Source organism: Rhipicephalus microplus, chromosome 6 (assembly GCF_043290135.1).
Source record: "Rhipicephalus microplus isolate Deutch F79 chromosome 6, USDA_Rmic, whole genome shotgun sequence".
Lineage (NCBI taxonomy): Eukaryota > Metazoa > Arthropoda > Arachnida > Ixodida > Ixodidae > Rhipicephalus > Rhipicephalus microplus.
The window spans coordinates 138,802,247-138,821,200 of record NC_134705.1 but is presented as its reverse complement, the minus strand read 5'-3'; the positions used below and the strand labels follow the sequence as shown (position 1 = coordinate 138,821,200).

The window sequence follows — 18,954 nt, the reverse complement described above, 5'->3', positions numbered from 1 at the left end:
GATTGGATGATGATGATCCCGCCTCGATGGTTTAGTCGCCAAAGTACTCAGCTGCATTTTTCATGCAGGCGGAAATGCTGTAGGCCCATTTCCTTAGATTTGGGTGCACAAGAACCCCAGGTGGCCGAAATTTCTGGAGCCCTCCCCTGAAGCGTCTCATAATCAAATGGTGGCTTTAGGACATTAAACTGCACACATCAATCAATTGGATGGTGATGCGCAAACTTAAGTTGAATAATGGCTTTTAATTTTCTTGATAAAGTTAACAATACTGAGAAATAATTGAGGCTGGTTGGGCATTTCATAATGGCTTTGTGCAAAATTAGGAAATTGTATCCAATTGACACAATTAGCACGGCTGCTGTTCTCTTGAACATGCAAATATGAATACGAAAATATCATGTAATATTTTGCTACAGACATTAAACATGTGCTGTGAATAGACATGAATGCCTGAATTGAATAGTCAATTTCACGTCAAAACCACGACCGCACAAAGAAAACACATGAACAGGACGGGTGCTCACTAGCAGCTGTTTGTACCTTATATTAATAATATACTATATATTCATACGTAAACCTTAAAAAGGTGGCGAGCCGGCATGAAGTACTGATCGTGTTCGTGCCCCTAACAAACTAGCAAAATTGCGCCGGTGCATCGCTGAAAATTATGCTGAGCAGCTGAAAGGCTGTAAAAAGAAGCATGCGTGGCCATTCACGAAGTCTGCCACTGAAGTGGTTTACAAAATACCCCTATCGTGCAGAAAGACACATGTTAGCCAGACGACGAGGCGCTGCGTCAGTGATCGAGCGAGGGAACACACCCTTACGGCAAAGAATAACGACGGTGCCCGTTCAAGAGCACATGTCACTTGATGTGGATTCACACCAAGAGCCATTTTGATGGGCTTTCACAAAAGAAAAGGGGTATCGATTGCGTTAGCAAAACTTCACTCATCATGTATGAGTTGGAAGCACGGATACCTAGCGATCATGTGTCCTATAGCGTGATTAGGTAAGGGACGGCCCGAGTAGGTTGCACAAGCGTTGACAAAAAGTTGGCTTATATCAGCCTATTTCCTCAAGAAATCAACAATTGCAAATGAGTGCCCATTCCGTTTATGTGTTTTCTTCATTTGTGTGGTCGTCATTTTGGCGCAAAATTGACTAATATTTAATGCAAACATGCACCAACTATCCCAACAGCAAGTTCTACTACATATTAATGCTACTGCTGCACATGTAAACAACAATAGCCCGTGCAGTTAGTTCCCTTAGAACTGTGAAAAAAGCGGCACTATACAGTGCCTCAGAGGAGGCACTTTCAGAATATTTTTTGGTAAATAAAGGGCTTAATAAGCATAGGACCTTTTTCTGTGTTCATGACACACTGTTAGGGTGACTTCATGCTAAACGCCCAGCCGTTTTGGCGACCATCTCAAATGCATTCGAAAAATATTGTGCTGATTAACTGTATTGAAAGCAGTGAAACAGTAGAATATTTCGGAGAGAACGAATGTTTGGTCGCAAGGTTGCCCTCGGAACTTTCCGGGATGTCGTTTGGGTGTGTGTGAAAACATTTATTTTAAAAGTACGTTCTATACCAAACTTGGTCTACATGTTGAGTAAAGGTTCTTGTGTAAGGTGTTTGAAGCTCAGTAATATTATTGCAACAATACTGGCACATATGCGTCTAAGAATTTATCCAAAATGTGCTATGTTTGCAATTTCTTTATTGCAATACTGCAGTTTGTGTGAATATCTGTGTAGTGAATACCTACTCCACGCAAGGTATATTTTGAGAAAAAAATATTTGAGACTTATCAAGCTGGTAAACTTTATGAGAAAAAATCATAAATTCTACAAAATCGTAATTTTTGATCATATTCAGATGCGATTTACGCCATGTGGTGGCTTAACTAAAAATTAACTTTATACATAAATTGAAAGCAAATGAACACTTCTTTTCATATACTATCATTGAATTTTTTGTTTTAAGGAAGAAAATATTTTTTTAGCATTCCCATTGGTGCCTATCTTCCCATTTCGTCATACGACAGCTGCCACCTTGAAATTTCTTATTTTCATCAATAAGAAAGTTCAAAACTTATTTTCTTCCTTAAAACAAAAAAATGTAATGATAACAATTGGCACATGAAAATACCTTTTTTTTTCTTTCGATTTAGGTTTGAAGGTCATATTTATTTGGACCACTCCACAGTGCAAATCGGGTCTCAATATAAACGAAAATGATTCTGCGGAACTCGTAATTTTTTCTCGTAATGTTTAGCAGCTTAAGAAGTCTCATAATATTATTTCCTCGAAATATACCTTTTGTGTAGTTAGTATTCATTAGTCAGACATTCTTAACACATGTTGGCTAAGTTCTTGTAGGCGTAGTAGACGAAGAAAGTGCTTAACAGTTCAAATGACAAGAAAGAAAAGATGAGACGAGAACAGAGCCTTGAACAAACAACCAAAGTTTATTGCAAACCAACTGCAATGTACAAAAAACAGAATCTGCGCATAACCACACATTATAAGCAGAATTGCACATACATGCACCATACGGCCTACCTTATCGACAACCGGTCTTATAAGTGGACCCCAGATAACTAACTTCACAGCAGTTAAAAAAATTGAGGGTGCGCTAAGACAGGAAGCGCCAAGTTCTTGAATATAGAAAGCTTCACTAATCTCGTGCTCGCGCCAATTTTTATATCCCCCGTAATCAAACACTTGTCAAGAATTGGATGTCAACAAGACTTATTACAATGGTCTACCAAGAGGCTGGGAAGGAAACCTTTTAGATAGTTAGCGTGCTCCCTCAACCGATCATTCATGCATCGCCCTGTTTGGCCGATGTCCACAAGTAAACAATATCTTATAGAGAATAGCTAAAACACATTCAACATGGTGCATAGCGTGTTTCTTAGTGCATGCTTCTTTCTCAAGTCCTTCGCTGTTGACCCTGCGACATAGGCCAGCGAGCTTGTCGCGTGCGCACAACGTAACTCTTACACCTATTTTTCCAGCGACCTTCTTTAGCCTATGGGAAACTTCGAGTACGTAGGGAATAACAGCCTTGCTAGAATGAGGCTTGTTGAGTTAGCTCTTGCTTTGTGTCTTATCAGGCAATCTTAGTGACGTTAAGAGAGTCTCGGCAATAGAAGAAGTTAGCAGGGGATTAGAAAAGCCTGCTTGTTGAAGGCAGTGAACTTAGGACGAAAAACTGCACTCTATCTGGCGGTGACAAGAGTCAGTTAGAATTGCCTTTAGGCAGGAAAAAGCGATGCTTCACTTGACTAGCTTAGAATTAGTGGACGTAAAAAGAAAGCTTTTCCTTGAGAAAGGTTCGTACCGCCAATATACATGGTCAACCAAAAAAGCATTTCCAAGTCAAGGCATCGTAACTTGTCGTCATGAATCGAACTCCGACTTTAATTCCAGTTGCATCATTTCACGCAAAAAAATGTCAAATATCTCACCGGTGCAGATGTGTGCAATGGCTCAAGTTTAGCACCGGTTCTTTGTGACTTTTTACTCGCGCGGTATGAAAGAATTCTCATGGCTAACTTTGATCACACGAGTACAGTTAAACTGTTCGACTACGTTGACGACTTTTTAGTGCTTTACCGCATCGATCAATCTGACCCTCGGCGAACCACCGATGAAATATTTGACGTTTTCGGGTGTGAAATGAAGAAACTAGAAATAACGTCGGAGTTTATTTCTGACGACAAGCTACGACGTCTAGAATTAGAAATGCTTTTTTTTGTTCATCATGTATGTTGGCGGTACGAGTCATGCTCAAGAAAGAACCTCCTTTTTACGTCCGCCCATTCTAAGCTGGTCAAGTGAAGCATCACTTTTTCCTGCCTAAAGGCAATTTTAACTGGCTCTTGTCACCGCCAGATAGAGTGCAGTTTCTGGCTCCAAGTTCACTGCCTTCAACAAGGAGGCTTTTCTAATCCCGAGCTAACTTCCATTGCCGAGACCCTCCTAACGTCACGAAGAGTGGTTGATAAGAGACAAAGCAACAGCTAACTCAACAAGCCTCATTCTAGCAAGGCTGTTATTCCCTACGTACACGAAGTTTCCCAAAGGCTAAAGAAGGTCACTGGCAAAATAGGTGTAAGAGTTGTGTTCTGCGCACGCGATAAACTCGCTGGGCTATGTCACAGGGTCAACAGCGAAGGACCTAAAAAAGAAGAATGCAATAAGAAACACGCTACGTGCCATCTTGAATGTGTTTTAGCGATTCTCTACAAGATATTTTTTAACTTTTGGGCATGGTTACATTGGCCAAACAGGGCGATGCATGAACGATCGGTTGAGGGGGTACGCTAACTCTCTAAAAGGTTTCCTTCCCAGCCACTTGGCAGACCATTGTAGTAAGTCTTGTTGTCAGCCAATTCTCGACAAGTGTTTGATCACGGGGGATATAAAAAATTCCGCCATATCCACGAAGTGAATGATGATGAGTGGGCGAAGCTCCGGAGGTAAACCTGGTAAACCATGAATCCTCTCTACATTTTGCCCACTCGATTTTATTACATCGCTCCCCCTAGCGTACGTCGCCGCACTAAATCGAACGATTGCCTTCAACCAATGACACGCGCCATATGTGACATCATTCCTATTTTATAAGATCTCGCGTCTTTCATCAACTACAAGTACCGCTTTCTAGTTTATAACATCTTGCATCTTTTCATCATCAGCTACAAGTACCACCATCTAGTAAACACTACAAGAACTAAACGAGAGGTGGCTACATACAGGAGACGGTACCGCCATCTAGTGAACACTGCAAGAACTAAACTAGAGATGGCTACATACAGGGGACGGTACCGCCATCTAGTGAACACTGCAAGAACTAAACTAGAGGTGTCTACATACAGGAGACGGTACCGCCATCTAGTGAACACTGCAAGAACTAAACTAGAGGTGGCTACATGGATGGATGGATGGATGCTATGAGCGTCCCCTTTATAACGGGGTGGTGACAAGTATGCCACCAGGCTCGACAAAAAAAAACAAAAAAAAACCTTTTTTCTTTTTTTTTTTATGTTGGCCTAATGCCTCTACTTCGATAAATTCTATCTTAATGAAAAAAAGGTAAATTTTCAGCTTAAGTTCTCTGCCATTTACGGCACACTGTCCATATTTTATTTTTCCAATATTTATTTTTGTCCTTTCTCTCTAATTTTCTGCCACCAATACTCTAACCGTCTCTTACTTATTTCAATCGCGGGTGTGTTCAGCTTTCCATTGTTGTCCCTAAAACCCAAGGCTTCCTGTAGGCTCGTGCCCAAACGTACACCTGGGTGGATATCTCCACATTCAATCAGAACATGCTCCGCCGTTTCCTTATCTTTCCCGCAGCATGTGCATTGTTCTTCTTCTTTACTGAATCTTGCTTTATAACTACGCGTTTTAAGACAACCCGATCTCGCTTCAAACAGTAAAGCGCTTCCCCTTGAATTATCGTAAAATGCCTCCTTCCTTATTTCATTTTTGCCCTTTCGGTAGTTACTCAAAGCCGGTTTTTTCTCCATAGCTGCCATCCAGTAAATCCTCTCCGCCTCCCTGACTTTTCCCTTAACGCTCTTTGTTGACATATGGCTCACAATACCAGCCGTATATTTACTAGTGAGTCTTCTAGTTCTTTTTCTCCACTGTGTGTCCACGCTCTTCCTATACAAATAACGGAACACCTTCTCTGCCCATCTACTCTCCTTCATATTTCTTAGCCTTTCTTCGAACCTTATTTTGCTCTGCGCTTCCCTCGCCTCAAAACCTGCCCGCCCCATATCGCCCTTTACAGCCTCGTTTGTCGTCTTCCCGTGAGCACCCAACGCGAGGCGTCCCACAGTCCTTTGATTTACATCCATTCCCGATTGCACCTCTGCCCTCATGCACACCACTGAGTTCCCAAAAGTAAGCCCTGGAACCATTACACCCTTCCACAGACCTCGAAGCACCTCATACCTATTGTATCCCCACAACGCTCTGTGCTTCATTATTGCCGCATTCCTCTTTCCTTTTGCTGCCGAGGCTTTTTCCTGTACCTCCATGTATCTATCACTCTCATTTACCCATACTCCAAGGTACTTGTATTCACTTACCCTCGGTATTTCTTGGCCTTGTATGGACACCGTCTGATCACAGGGATCATTAAATACCATCAAACCACACTTCGTTAGTAAAGTGAAAAGTAAGCGCGTCGTCTGTGTACTTCTTCTCTGTTGTGTGTCGTTTTTTCGCGCCCCGTATCATCATGAACCACACTTCGTTACACTGAATCCTAGTCCAAGAGCTTCACCTTCCCTTCCGCATATATTCGCCAGCTGCTGTATATCATCTCGACTGTCCGCAAATAAGACGATATCGTCCGCATAAAATAAACCTGGAAGCTTCTGCTCAATCATCATGCCGCCCTGTTTGTGTGACAGATTAAAACCAATGTTGCTACCTTCAGGCGCTTTTTCCATACTCACCATGTACAGCATGAATAACAGTGGGGACAAAGGACATCCCTGTCTCAGACCCCTGCTAACCTCAACGTTCTCTTTGCTACGCATTCCTTCCCACTCTATGCAAACTGTATTTTCTCGGTATATCTCCCTCAAAAGCTGTATACAGTCGTCGCCTATGCCCATTCCTTTCAATATATCCCGCAAAATTTCCTGATTAACGTTGTCGTATGCCCCAGTGATGTCTAGAAAAGCCACGTACAAGGGCCTATTCTCTATTTTAGATATTTCTATACACTGAGTGAGAACAAACAGGTTATCGTCTAACCGCCTGTCGACTCGAAATCCGTTCTGAAGTTCTCCCAAAATATCGTTATGTTCGGCCCATGTTTCTATTTTCATTTTTACTGCTTGCATCGCCAACCTGTATAGTACCGATGTAATGGTTAGTGGTCTATACGAGCGAATCTTGTCCTTTTCTCCCTTGCCTTTATAGATTAAGTTCATTCTACTTTGTCGCCAACTGTCCGGTATTTGTCCGTCCTTTAAGCTTTTTTCTACTGCTTTTAACAATGCTTCTTTAGTGTTATGTCCTAGTTCGTTAATGAGGCTAACGGGAATCCCATCTAAACCCGCGGCAGTGCGCTTTGGAATTTTTTCTTCGGCCTTTTTCCAGTTGAAATTATCTAGTACTAGCTCTTCCTCTGTTGCTTTCTCCGCCACACTTTTACTCACCGGGGAGATCCCCTGGACGCTCTTTTGAAACGAATCGGCTGTTACCTTTTGGATGTAACCTAGCGCTTCGTACCCTTCCAATTGATTTCCTCCTTCATCTAGAATATGTTGTTGCGTTGTGACAGACTTCCTACCTAGCGCCTTTATGTGGCTCCAAAAAATTCTAGGCGCGGCCTTCTTTTTTTCGTGTATCTCTGTCATCCAGCGTTCACTTTCACCTTTAATTTTTGCCTCTACCAATTTCTGTACAAGGGATTTTTTCTCCAAATATATTTCCCATATTTTTTTTACTTCGTCCTGCGGCCGCTTCTCCTTTTTTGCCTTTCTATGCTCCCGTGATGCTTCGCGTCGCTTCTCGATCGCCTCCCGGATTTCCTTGTTCCACCAACTTTTTGGCTTCCTTTTTCCTTTCCAGCAAACGGTTTTCTTCTCTTTCCCTATCTCCTTCGTCATTAGATGTAACAGCTCCCTATACTCCCAGTCCTTGCCTGGTATTTCGCCTACTTCTTCCTCGACTCTTGCGGCTATATTTATTATTTGTTTGTCATTTAAATACGAGCTGCCAGACTTTGATTCCATGCTCATATTTTTAGTTTCGTATCCCATTTGTAATGTTATTCGTTTATGATCACTACCCAAGCTGTTAATGCCTTCCTCATCTATCCTCATTTCTGTCAGTTTGTGGTAAATTCCTTCAGTCATGAGACAATAATCAATACTTGATTGCTTGTTTCCGACTTCCCATGTGATCTGGCCGTCACATTTAGGCCCCGTGTTAACTATCTCCAGACTATGTTGCTCGCAAAGATCTAGTAATAACTTCCCATTGGTGTCTGAATATCCGTCAAGGTCATGTATGTGGGCATTCATGTCCCCTAGAAGGATGATTTCGGCCCCATTACCAAATTTCTTAATATCCGCACTCATGCAATCCACTATCTCCTGATTCTTTTCTCTGCAGTTATTCCCCGTCCACAAGTAGGCTACCCCTAGCCACGTTTCCTTTCCACCTACTGTGCCCAGAACCCAGAGGTGCTCTGAACACGTCTGTTTCACTCTAACCCATTTGGCTCCGCGGTGAATTAGCATTCCTACACCCCCACCTTTCTTTTCCGATATGGTCCTGTTACACCCTTCCCAAACATAATTTTTAATATGTGGTGGCTCTTCCAAGTCTCTAAGGTGTGTTTCTGTAACCGCATACACGCCTATCTGTTCTTTGTTTAACTGCTCCTCAATCTCTAACCATTTTGCCTTCTTTCTGCCACCCTGCATGTTTATGTAACTAATTGCAACACGCGCCTTTTTCCTTTTTCTTTTACCTTTTTTCTGGTTTTTCGCAATTCTACCTGTCAAAGCGTCCTCCTGGTTGTTTTCCCTGTTACGAGCTACCCCGGACTCCGAAGGGCCCGTGAGCCCCCCAAAAAAGCTACTGCGCGTCCTGCCAGTCGCCAGCCCACCTCGTGTCCAAGCCTCTTATCGAAATGAATCTTGTCTCTTTGGAATCCACCCCACCTGTGCACTTCCCTGTTTAAATCCACTACCTCTCACTACATACAAGGGATGGTACCGCCATCTAGTGAACACTGCAAGAACTAAACTAGAAGTGGCTACATACAGGCTTAAGGGGGCGCCCAGCCCCCGCCCTAAGGAGCTTCGCCCCTAAAAATCGACGCGAGCACGAGATTAGTGAAGCTTTCTATATTCAACAACTTGGTGCTTCCTGTGTTAGCGTACCCTCAATTTTTCTTAACTGCTGTGAAGTTAGTTATCTTGGGTCCATTTACATGACCGGTTGTTGATAAGGTAGGCTGTATGGTGCATGTATGTGCGATTCTGCTTATGGTGTGTGGTTATGCGCAGATTCTGTTTTCTATGTATTGCAGTTGGTTTGCAATAAACTTTTATTGTTTGTTCAGGGCTCTGTTCTCGTTTCTTCTTTCCCTTCTTGTCCTTTGCGCTGTTAAGCACTTTCTTTGTATACTATACAGCACCAACCAGTCGTATCAAACACATCGTTAGTCTTGGAGGCGTATGTGCCAGTGAAATTGCACTAATATTACTGCGCTTCAAACACTTTACACGTGAACTTGTACTTAACATGTAGACAAATTTTGGTATCAAAGCAATGAGCAGTACTTTTAAACTACCTTCCCACAAACCACACTGAAACGACATTCCAGTAAGTTCAGAAGGCAACTACGTGACCGAAAATTTTTTTCTTTTGAAATTATTTTACTGTTTCACTGTTTTCAATGCAGTAAATCATCACAGTTTTTTTTAATACATTTGAGATGGTCGCTAAAATAGCTGGGATGTTTGGCGTGGATTGACCCATTAGTGGGTCAACCTTTTAAGCTGGCGACATCTAGGCCATCTCCAGTTTTTCATACAACTGTAACATTATGCATTGTACACAGTTTTCTACACGCACTGCTGTTGATCTGATGGCAAACTGATACTTATATTGAAAATCTAAATAGGTATATAGGACACATAGCTTGAGATGAAGCCTTTCCCATCAGAGGAATGTTCCTAAAATGTACAAGATATTTGGTGCACCCTATGAGTAGCGTCCACCACTGCTGCGACCCTTTGAGTGAGGTCGTGAGCCCAGAACAGCTGCTTTCAGGTTGTGATGAAGAGTGCACTGCATTGTCAGCACCCAGTCCATCGTAGAAGACGTAGTGTGCTTTCCTTTCAACATTCTGCATTTAAGAGATGCACAACATTCAACTAAGCATTTAAAAAATACTGGGAACAATCAGAACCTCATTATGATGTGTCATATAATAAAAAGCTCCAGCTTCTCCACTTTCAGCTTTACCACTATTCACTTTTACGCTTACAAGCATCTGTGCATATTAGTGTACGAATGCAAGTGCCATGTTTGAGTATGGTTTTTTCACCACCGTGGTGGTGGTGAAAAAGTGCTTCTCTCTTGAATCATGCACCTACCAAGAAACTTGAAATATACTGGGAAGCTCAAATTTCAGCGTTTATACCAAGTTTTCTTGCTAAGCTAGAATACCCTAACCAATAGGCCACTACAATGGTTGATACAAAAAATTATATAAACCCATTCAGACAGAAAAGTAGCAATATTTATCATTTACTTTGAAGGATCGTTGTGTACACATGTACACATCACAGATGTACAATCTACTGTGTGAAAATAGTGTAAAACATCGAGCAAGCCCCAATATGGAAGGATCAACAGCACTTACAATATGACAACTGCTGCTGGAAAAACAGCACTGTGTATTTGTGGAAGCTCACCTCTAAATTTCTTCTCCAGCTACATAAATTTGGTGTACTCGATAATTTTATGTCTTTCACAGGTTGTTTATTGGTTAACAAAATGATTACTTTAGGCCACGAGTAAAACTGACTACTCTCAAGAATAAATAAGACGTGCTAACCCTATTCTTCGAGTGCATGCATAAGCAGCTCATTCGCAGTTGAATTTTTTTAATTCATAAAAACAGCCATGCAACAGATAATGTATCACAAATAAGTTAAATATATGCTCAATAAGCTCTGAACTGTTGGACCATAAATATGTGTAATTTAAAAAATGCACGACATATTGGAGAAGTAGCTAACAGGAATATACGCATGAAGGGCTTATTAGTTGGATTAGTGTCCTTACATTCGTAAGGATGAAACCTGCACAGACAAAATGCATGAAACAGACAAGAGCTGTTAGGTCTGCCTGCTTTCATTTACAGCCACCTGTGTCGCCATCCTCATTTTGTTTTTCGCGAGCGTGTTCTTTAGTGGCTAACTATGCCTACACCATTATCATCTGTGCTGTATCAGTCTAACTGAAAGTTTTGTGTGCGTGTTTGTTGGTACACTTTGGCTAAGCTTTCATATGTAACCACATCGCAAAACCCTACACCAAAATATACAGAAATATTCTATTCTACAATATTCTATGTGCCACAGTACAATGGTGCAAAAATGCAAAAAGATGTGTGCGATTGAGTGTGGCTGTTCAATTCCTTATTAAAGCAGATCAATATTTCTATATCCTGATTATTTACGATATACTAGAATAAATATAAACAAACCTAGCAAGGCATAAAAAGTGCGAATCACTGATTAAAAAAGGTACATATAAATTATTTGGTTAGCTGCACGATTTTTAACAAAACACGTCACGCCGCTGCAAAGCGCAGGCATCAAAGGGGTACTGATACAAATTTTAAGTATTTTTCAATTGTTGCTTTAAATAGCGTATTTACTTGCATAAAAAACGCACCCTTATCTTCAGTCATTGAAATCTGGATTTTTTTTTCTCCCGCGTAATAAACGCGCCTCATTTGTCCACTGCAGTCCCGCTAACTGACAACTGGCGCCTCTTTTACCGTTGATCTGCTTCGTTTTTATTATTATTATTATTATGCCATTTCTTTCGCCCACCTCGGCTCGCTCACTCCCCCCCCCCCCCCCCCTTTGTTTTCTCACCCGCTGCCGAATGCCGTAAGGTTTATCTGCGCGTGGCAGATCCCCCCGTTTTCTTTAACCATGCCCCAAAGCGAGGTTCACGAACACTGCGACTGTTGAGACATCGCAGCTGATAAGCACACAGCGAGCGAAGGTCACTAAGCTACCGACGCCATGAGACGGTCGCTTCCTGCAATTACGAGTATCGCGGGCAAATCGGGAGTTGGCAGGCAGGCACGCACTTTTGCACTTCGTTGTTCGCATACACGAAAGCTTACCTTTTCAGCAATAGCACGAAATCCAAAAGCGTTCTCCATGTAGCTCCCAGCGTACAGTCCGTTGATTGCTTGATCGGAAACACTCTGCTTGCGGCGGGCACAAGCTTCAACGAAAGCCGTTGACAGAGGACACACACTCCGCCGCACCGAAGTTGTTCTGTACTAGCCGACACGCCACAGATTGCAGTGACACGTACTGTATCTACTGTAAGCACAAGTTAAACTGTGCAAGCCGTATAAGTACGCGTCCCTGACAAAGCAAGTGAATAGTAAAATAATAAACCACCGTCAGCCTGCAGCAAACACGCACACCACATGTTACCACCCAATTCAAAGTCTGCCTGTTGACGATGGCGATGCGCAGTTGCCCCGAGACCTCAAAACCGAAACCGAAACACATAGCAGTACCGTTTTATGATATAATTTCCAAGCTATGTCAAGCCTCCAAGATATAGTGTAATATTTCATGCTTGACAACATATTTATTTGCTAGCAGAGCTTCAAAGTCTTTTTTTTTGCCACTGACGTGTTTAGGTGGCAAATGCGTAGCCTTCGTAATGTACATTTTTTTCCCGGGTGAGGCGTTATTGCGGCGTTGTTTCGACATTTCGGAGTCAACATTTGTTACTTGCGGAACATAGATATAAATAAAAAGTTAGGGAAGGGTGGCAAGGAGGTTGTTCCATATTTGACACATCTCCCACCCTTTTTTATGTTCGTTTGAGGAGGTATTTTTTAATTCAAAATGGGGCAAATCTAGAACCGAAACAAGCGCAACTAACGCTGCCTTGACATATACATACTATCAACGTTCTTCTAGAACAATAATATTTATAAATAATGTTTTAATATTACTGTTTTAGAGAAAACGTGAACGTATGTATGAGCCAATTGAGTGTCATTTCAGCTACTTTCGGGTCAGGATTTGGCCCATTTCGCAAAAAAAAAAGAAAGCTTGCGATTCAGATCCGCACGTATGTAACTATTGGCAAAAATTTACATACAAATTGCGCCAAGCCCCCTTTTTTCCTCTTTCTGTTCCCTTGCACGCATAAATCCTAGCAACACCCCTGCTGTGCTATTAGCTTGTATTAAATAACACTCTGCCAATCAGCAAGAACCGGGGGCTTTGCTTTTTTTTACCGACAAAGTATGAAGGACGCTTGCTTTTATTTCAAGTCTTAAATTTTGTGTGAGCATACCAATGTGCGATTACCAGTGCATTGTAACGCGACAGTAACAACTGTAAATTACAATGCTGCAATTAGTCAACTACTCTACATCTTTGTGGCACGGGTACATTGCGCTAGTGTTGTCTACAATCGTTCACGTGTATATTATACGAAGCGCAAGAGTGCATTTCAAGTAAATATAAAAAGAGCACTAAGTGCCCACAGAGTGGTGCGACCCATTAGAAGAGTTCACCCGTGCTTAGCGTATGTGCGCCAAGCTTGTCCTGCGGCGCAGCATGCGTGCACAGCAGCTGCATCAGAGTAAGCTTAGCCTGTTAATTGCAAACATGCCTAGTTCCGTGGCAATGCGAATACTACAAACATTCAACTTGAACTGACCCATGTTCATAGATCTAAATATAACTCACTGAATAAATCAGGGACCCGTGTATTGATGCGAAATACTTCAGTGTGAGGAAATATATGGACCACCATTGTAAAAAATTGGCCCCGTATCTCCATGTTTCTGCAAATGTCGTCAAAAGACGATAGTCTTGCGTGTGGAGAGAGTGAACAGGACATTTATGTGGTGTTCTGCGCAAGAAAGTCGGTGAGTGGTATTCTGTAGGCACTGCGTTTGAGTGCCTCGAGCGTACAGCTAAGGCGAAAAAGAACATCAAATTATGTCGCACGTGAGACATGAGTGCCATCTGGCAGTCTTGCTAGAAAACAAAGCGTGTGGCTTTGATAGGGGTGTGCCCGCCCATCTCAGAGGTGATAAGGTGTAGAACGCAAGGCGACGGGTAGATTCCACCATCTTAGCAAAGCGTTGGAAACACTCTCTGTTCCGTGCAAGCATTGCATGGTCAGCGCAGCGTGATAAGCGCTACGGCCCTTAATATTACTAATGTATGCTTTTTCTAGTAAAAGACGCACATTCAGAATATGCAGGCAGGCACATTCAGGCAGGCAGGCAGGCAGGCAGACTAAAACTTTTGCGTTGAAGGTCCCCAAAAAAGACTATCGTCTTTAATAAATCAGGACCTCTAGTACAAAAAACTTAGTGTGATTTCAAATGAGAAAGCGCGCACGATAGCCTGTCGAAAACCGTGTGTAATCGTTTCATGTTATGTTTAAGTGCAACATAATCTCTTTTACTGATGTCTCTGTGAGAATTAGGGAAGAATGGACATAAGCGGCAGCAAAATATTTTTAGTAGGAGTCCCAAAAAGTTAACCCAAGAATTAGGTCATTGAACATGTGAGGAATCTTCTGAATATAGTAAATAGGGGGTGGTTTAATAAATATAATACATAGCACGATATATTTTGGTGAATGAATTATTGGAAATGAAAACAAGTGCCGCAACATCGATCTTTTCACCAGACTTTTGGCATGCGGTTTGATTGCATGCGTTGAGATGTGATATGTATTGATGCTCTAAACTATATACATATATGATAGGTGTAACGTTCAAGGAAACACCCTTGGGTGTAATTTGCTAACATATACCTATAATACACCTAAAAATGAGAAATAGGCGTACAAAAGGTGGAATTGCAGAACTTACACCCATGCGAATAAGTGGCAGAAATAATAGGTGTAAGATGGGTGATTTATTCAAAAATCCACCCTTAAGGGTGTGAAATGATTTGCAATGTGTAGGGAAACTTTCAGACGAACGAAACATTACTCACGACATTATAAACCTATTGCGGTCGACGTAGTGTGGCAAAAAAAAAAGGTGCACGAGTGCAGAAATATGCATATTGTAAAGACTGTCACGGAGCCCCAATACTTCGATAAAGCAAGCCAAAATATAACACCGAATAATCAACTGTGTGCTCGTGTAACACCACGCCTACCCCACATTGTTTGAAGATGAGTAACCAGCTAAACGACCCTGAATGTAGAAACAGGAGGTAACGCGACGAAGCTGTACGGAGAAGAAAATGCTTATTGTGAAAAAAAAAGAACACAAGTGAACAACGCCTTGCAGCGCCCAGGCGCTTATGCGAAAGCCATCAACCGACGTGCTTTTGCAAAGAAATTGACCGCCCCGCCGCGGTGGTCTAGTAGCTAAGGTACTCGGTTGCTGACGCACAGGTCACGTGATCAAGTGCCGGCTGCGGCGGCTGCATTTCCGATGGAGGCGGAAATGTTGTAGGCCCATGTGCTCAGATTTTGGTGCACGTTAGAGAACCCCAGGTGGTCCAAATTTCCGGAGCCCTCCACTACGGCGTCTCTCAAAATCATATGGTGGTTTTGGGACGTTAAACCCCACATATCAATCAAAGAAATCAGCCGCTGTTGCTGCTGGTGACGCTACTCTGGCGCATGCAGCTCGCTGACTATTGATGTGAAACTCGTCAACAGCTCGCCCTACACGATGTCTGTACACAACGTACGGTTGTATCACAAGAAAACAACGGTGTGTGTGAGCCCTGTTTCACCCTGTACCTGCAATCATTTATTAGCCAGCCCGAGTTGCGACCTTCCTGAAACAGCTTCATATGCTTGATCCTGCGAAAGAAATTCAGGTAGCTTCTATGATAACAAATGAAAACACATACACGAAACTGTCGCAATTCAAACGACCAACACAACCTCCATGATACAATAATTACATATGTTTCTGCTTGCATGCTCCTCATTGCTCCTCTATCAACGTCAAAGGAAACGCGAACAGCGCGGCACCAACAGTTAGCAAAGGTGCAGAGGGCGCAGTCCAGTCATCACCCCTGACAGGCACACATCCGGTTCGGCAGCACTGCGTCATACCCCTGTGTACAGCCGGATGCTGTCACTTGTTTCCTTGTTCTGATATTTGAAACTTGGTGAAACTAAAAGAACTAAACTGAAATAAAAACTAAGCGACCAGATGCACTCGGCATGCTCACACCGGCAACCATTAGCATCATATCTATTATATGAAAACCACAAGACAGGAAGAAAAAAGCCATTTAAAGAAATGGCGCACTGCTCTGAAGTATGATGTGGGCGCCTGCCAGTCATGATGACTGAATAGAACGCACAATAGATTTACAAATGATTTGTCGAATACCGTTGTTTCCAGTCGTTTTGACACTTCCTCTGTTTTTTTTTCTTTGGAGCATGTTTATTCCTCTCCATAGTATACCTTCTTACATTGGCTACCTTACGCTTACCAATCCATTTTGAAAGGTCTACTAGTTATATTTTTCTGTTGTGTTTGAGACTCTCAAGCTTTGGCGTTTATTTATGAGCTTCTTCGTCTCCTGGGACTGCTTGCTAGTTTCCTGTCTAACTACTGTACCTCCAACATCCACTGCACACTCCGTAATGATACCCGTCAGATTATCATTCATGGTGTCAACAAAAAACTGATAGGTAGAACCCAAAGGGACAAAAAAAGAGCAAAGCGGGTCAGGGAACAAATTAAGGTCATCATAGTCGAAACCAAGAAGAAATGGTCATTGGCAGGGAACGTAGCGCGAAGGCAAGATAACCTGGCTATTCATTCAAGACCACAAACTGGATTCCAAGAAAAGACAAGCGGGTAAGGGGAAGGCAGAGAGTTAGGTGGGCAGATGAGATTATGAAGTTGGCGGTCATAAAGTTGCAGCAGCAAGCATATGACCGAACTGACTGGCGAAACATGGAAAAGGCCTTTGCCCTGGGCGTATAGTTAGATTGATGATGGTGGTGACCATTTTTTCGGCGATCTCTAATAGTACGACTAATAACAACTGCGGGCTTTATGTGCCAAAACCATGATGCAATCCTGACGAATGTCGTGGTTGAGAGCTACAGAAATTTCGACCATGCGGTGTCCTTTAACTAACTTGCATTGGCGTCGCGCAGTACACGAGGGATTTGGCATCCGTGAAAACGTGACTACCGCAACCGAGATCAATCCCACGGCTTTCTTGTCATCAGCCGAGCCTTATAGCCACTGTTCCATCAAGGCGGACTCGAAGCCACCAGTAACACGCCCCTTCCCCCCTATTCGCGACTCCAGAAAACGCTCCGTATGCTGGCAACACTGGTGAAAAAAACAAAGATGTCTACGCCTAAGAGGGTGAACGCGGCTTTTTTGCTTGACGCTGTGCTGAAGTTTCATGATGGCGGCGTCGGATCGCGTTGCTTCGTCGAAGGCGAAACGGTGCTGGCCGCGGACCGCCTCATTCTCATCGGCATAATAGATTTCAGTGGCGAAACAGCGGGAACAGTTGCACTGTGCGTACAAACGTCAAGCCTCTTCAGCGAACCGCATCAGATTTACTTCAAGTTGAAGGACCTGTCTAGCGAGCGCAAGGTTGAAGAAGCCTACTGCTCATCTGTAGCGGGCCTCTCCGAAAGGTTCTAGTCCTTTTGCGCTGCGTTGCTACACTGCTACAGGCAAGGCCTTCACAGTTTTCCAGGTTATGTCTACGCTGCGACGCGTGCTGTCGATTGCATGTGTCCCATTGAGTTCCGTTGTCCCGTCAAAAGCTGAATACGCACGCTGTTCACTTGACTACAGAACAAAGCTATGCCTAGGCCAGCGTAGCTTGAGGCACGGCGAATCGTAGTTTCGATTGTAATACGAGCACTGCTTTCTTTTCGGTCCCAATCCATGCTATTAAGTTTATAACGAATAAAGTCAGGTGCTTCTGAACACTTGTTTGTTAGAATTGGCAGTAGTTCATATTTAAAGCAGACATATACATGCGCACTATGCATGCACGCTACGAATGCACGGATGAGATATATAGAAATCAACATAGATACATACAATAAAGCTACGCACGCGCGACCTTCGCGCGTGCGTTTGTGTGCGTGTGTATACACACATTCCAAATCACAGATGTTTGGGGTAGAAGGATTACAGCGACCTAATTTGAGAATGAGCAGCTGTCACACATCCCGTTAATTTGGAAGGCGATCGCCCGGCTAATTTCAAGGGCCTAAGTATCGGCCCCCGAACCGCACCACGAAAGCGTGGACAATATAGAAGTGGTCCTTTTTGGCGCGCCAGCGGACGCCGGCTGTGGCCCAAAGAACAAGTCAGAGCCGAGAGTTGATAAACAAAACAGAATTATATTCTCAACAATGGCAGATCAAAAACAATACACAAGTATGCACTTGGAAGTACTTGGAACAAAAGTCTGGATGATACTCTTCCGAGAATCACTCACTCAAAACTCAAAGTCCCGCGTTGTTGTCGTTCCACCGCCCCCGAAGTTTCTCTTCCAGGAAACCTCGCCGAAGTTTCTCTTCCAGGAAACCTCACGTCTTCAATAGGCCACTCTCCAAGCTTCTAACTTCTTCGCCGGAAACACGTCGGCTTCACACACGCAGCTGTTGCCACGCGTCTTCGCTCGATAGCGGTAAACACACACTCTTGCCTGTAGCTCGAGTCGTCACCCCTCAGGTAGAAATCATCTTCTTCTCCTGCTTTGTCTCTACGGACAAAACCTTCGCCGACTACACGGCGGAATCCCTACGCGCTCTGGCGCTAACTTCCGTCTTCTCCTGATCTCTCCTCTCCGCTGCTCGGTTAAATACCTTCCGCGCGACATTTCAGAAAGTTCTCATCATTTCGTCGGCGCGATGCGCAGTGGAGGCTGGGGGAAGGCGCGAGACTGTACGAGGGCCGTCCCCGACAGATGACTCAACCCGGCATAACACGCCCCTTTCCATCTAGAAATTTCGAGTGCTTGCTCGGCCACCGATGTGGGGTGAGGAGGTTCGTCGGCGAACCCACGCTTCCGAGGGGAGGGAGTCGCGCGCCCGGGGAGCCTTGGATGTTTGTTTTCTTTTTTTTGTTCTTTTACCGTTGACCTCGCGGCGTCACTCCAGCGTTTCGTCGCGAGAATT

The 18,954-nt window shown here is 43.3% G+C and overlaps 1 long non-coding RNA gene across 1 annotated transcript; it reads right to left on the bottom strand.

The window, feature by feature from the left end:
• Positions 1 to 9,773: 9,773 nt before the first annotated feature.
• Positions 9,774 to 12,452, bottom strand: LOC142765551 (uncharacterized). Its single transcript, XR_012884310.1, has 2 exons — positions 11,942 to 12,452; positions 9,774 to 9,919 (listed from the first exon to the last, which is right to left on the bottom strand). It is a non-coding gene; the product is annotated as an uncharacterized LOC142765551 (long non-coding RNA).
• Positions 12,453 to 18,954: the final 6,502 nt, after the last annotated feature.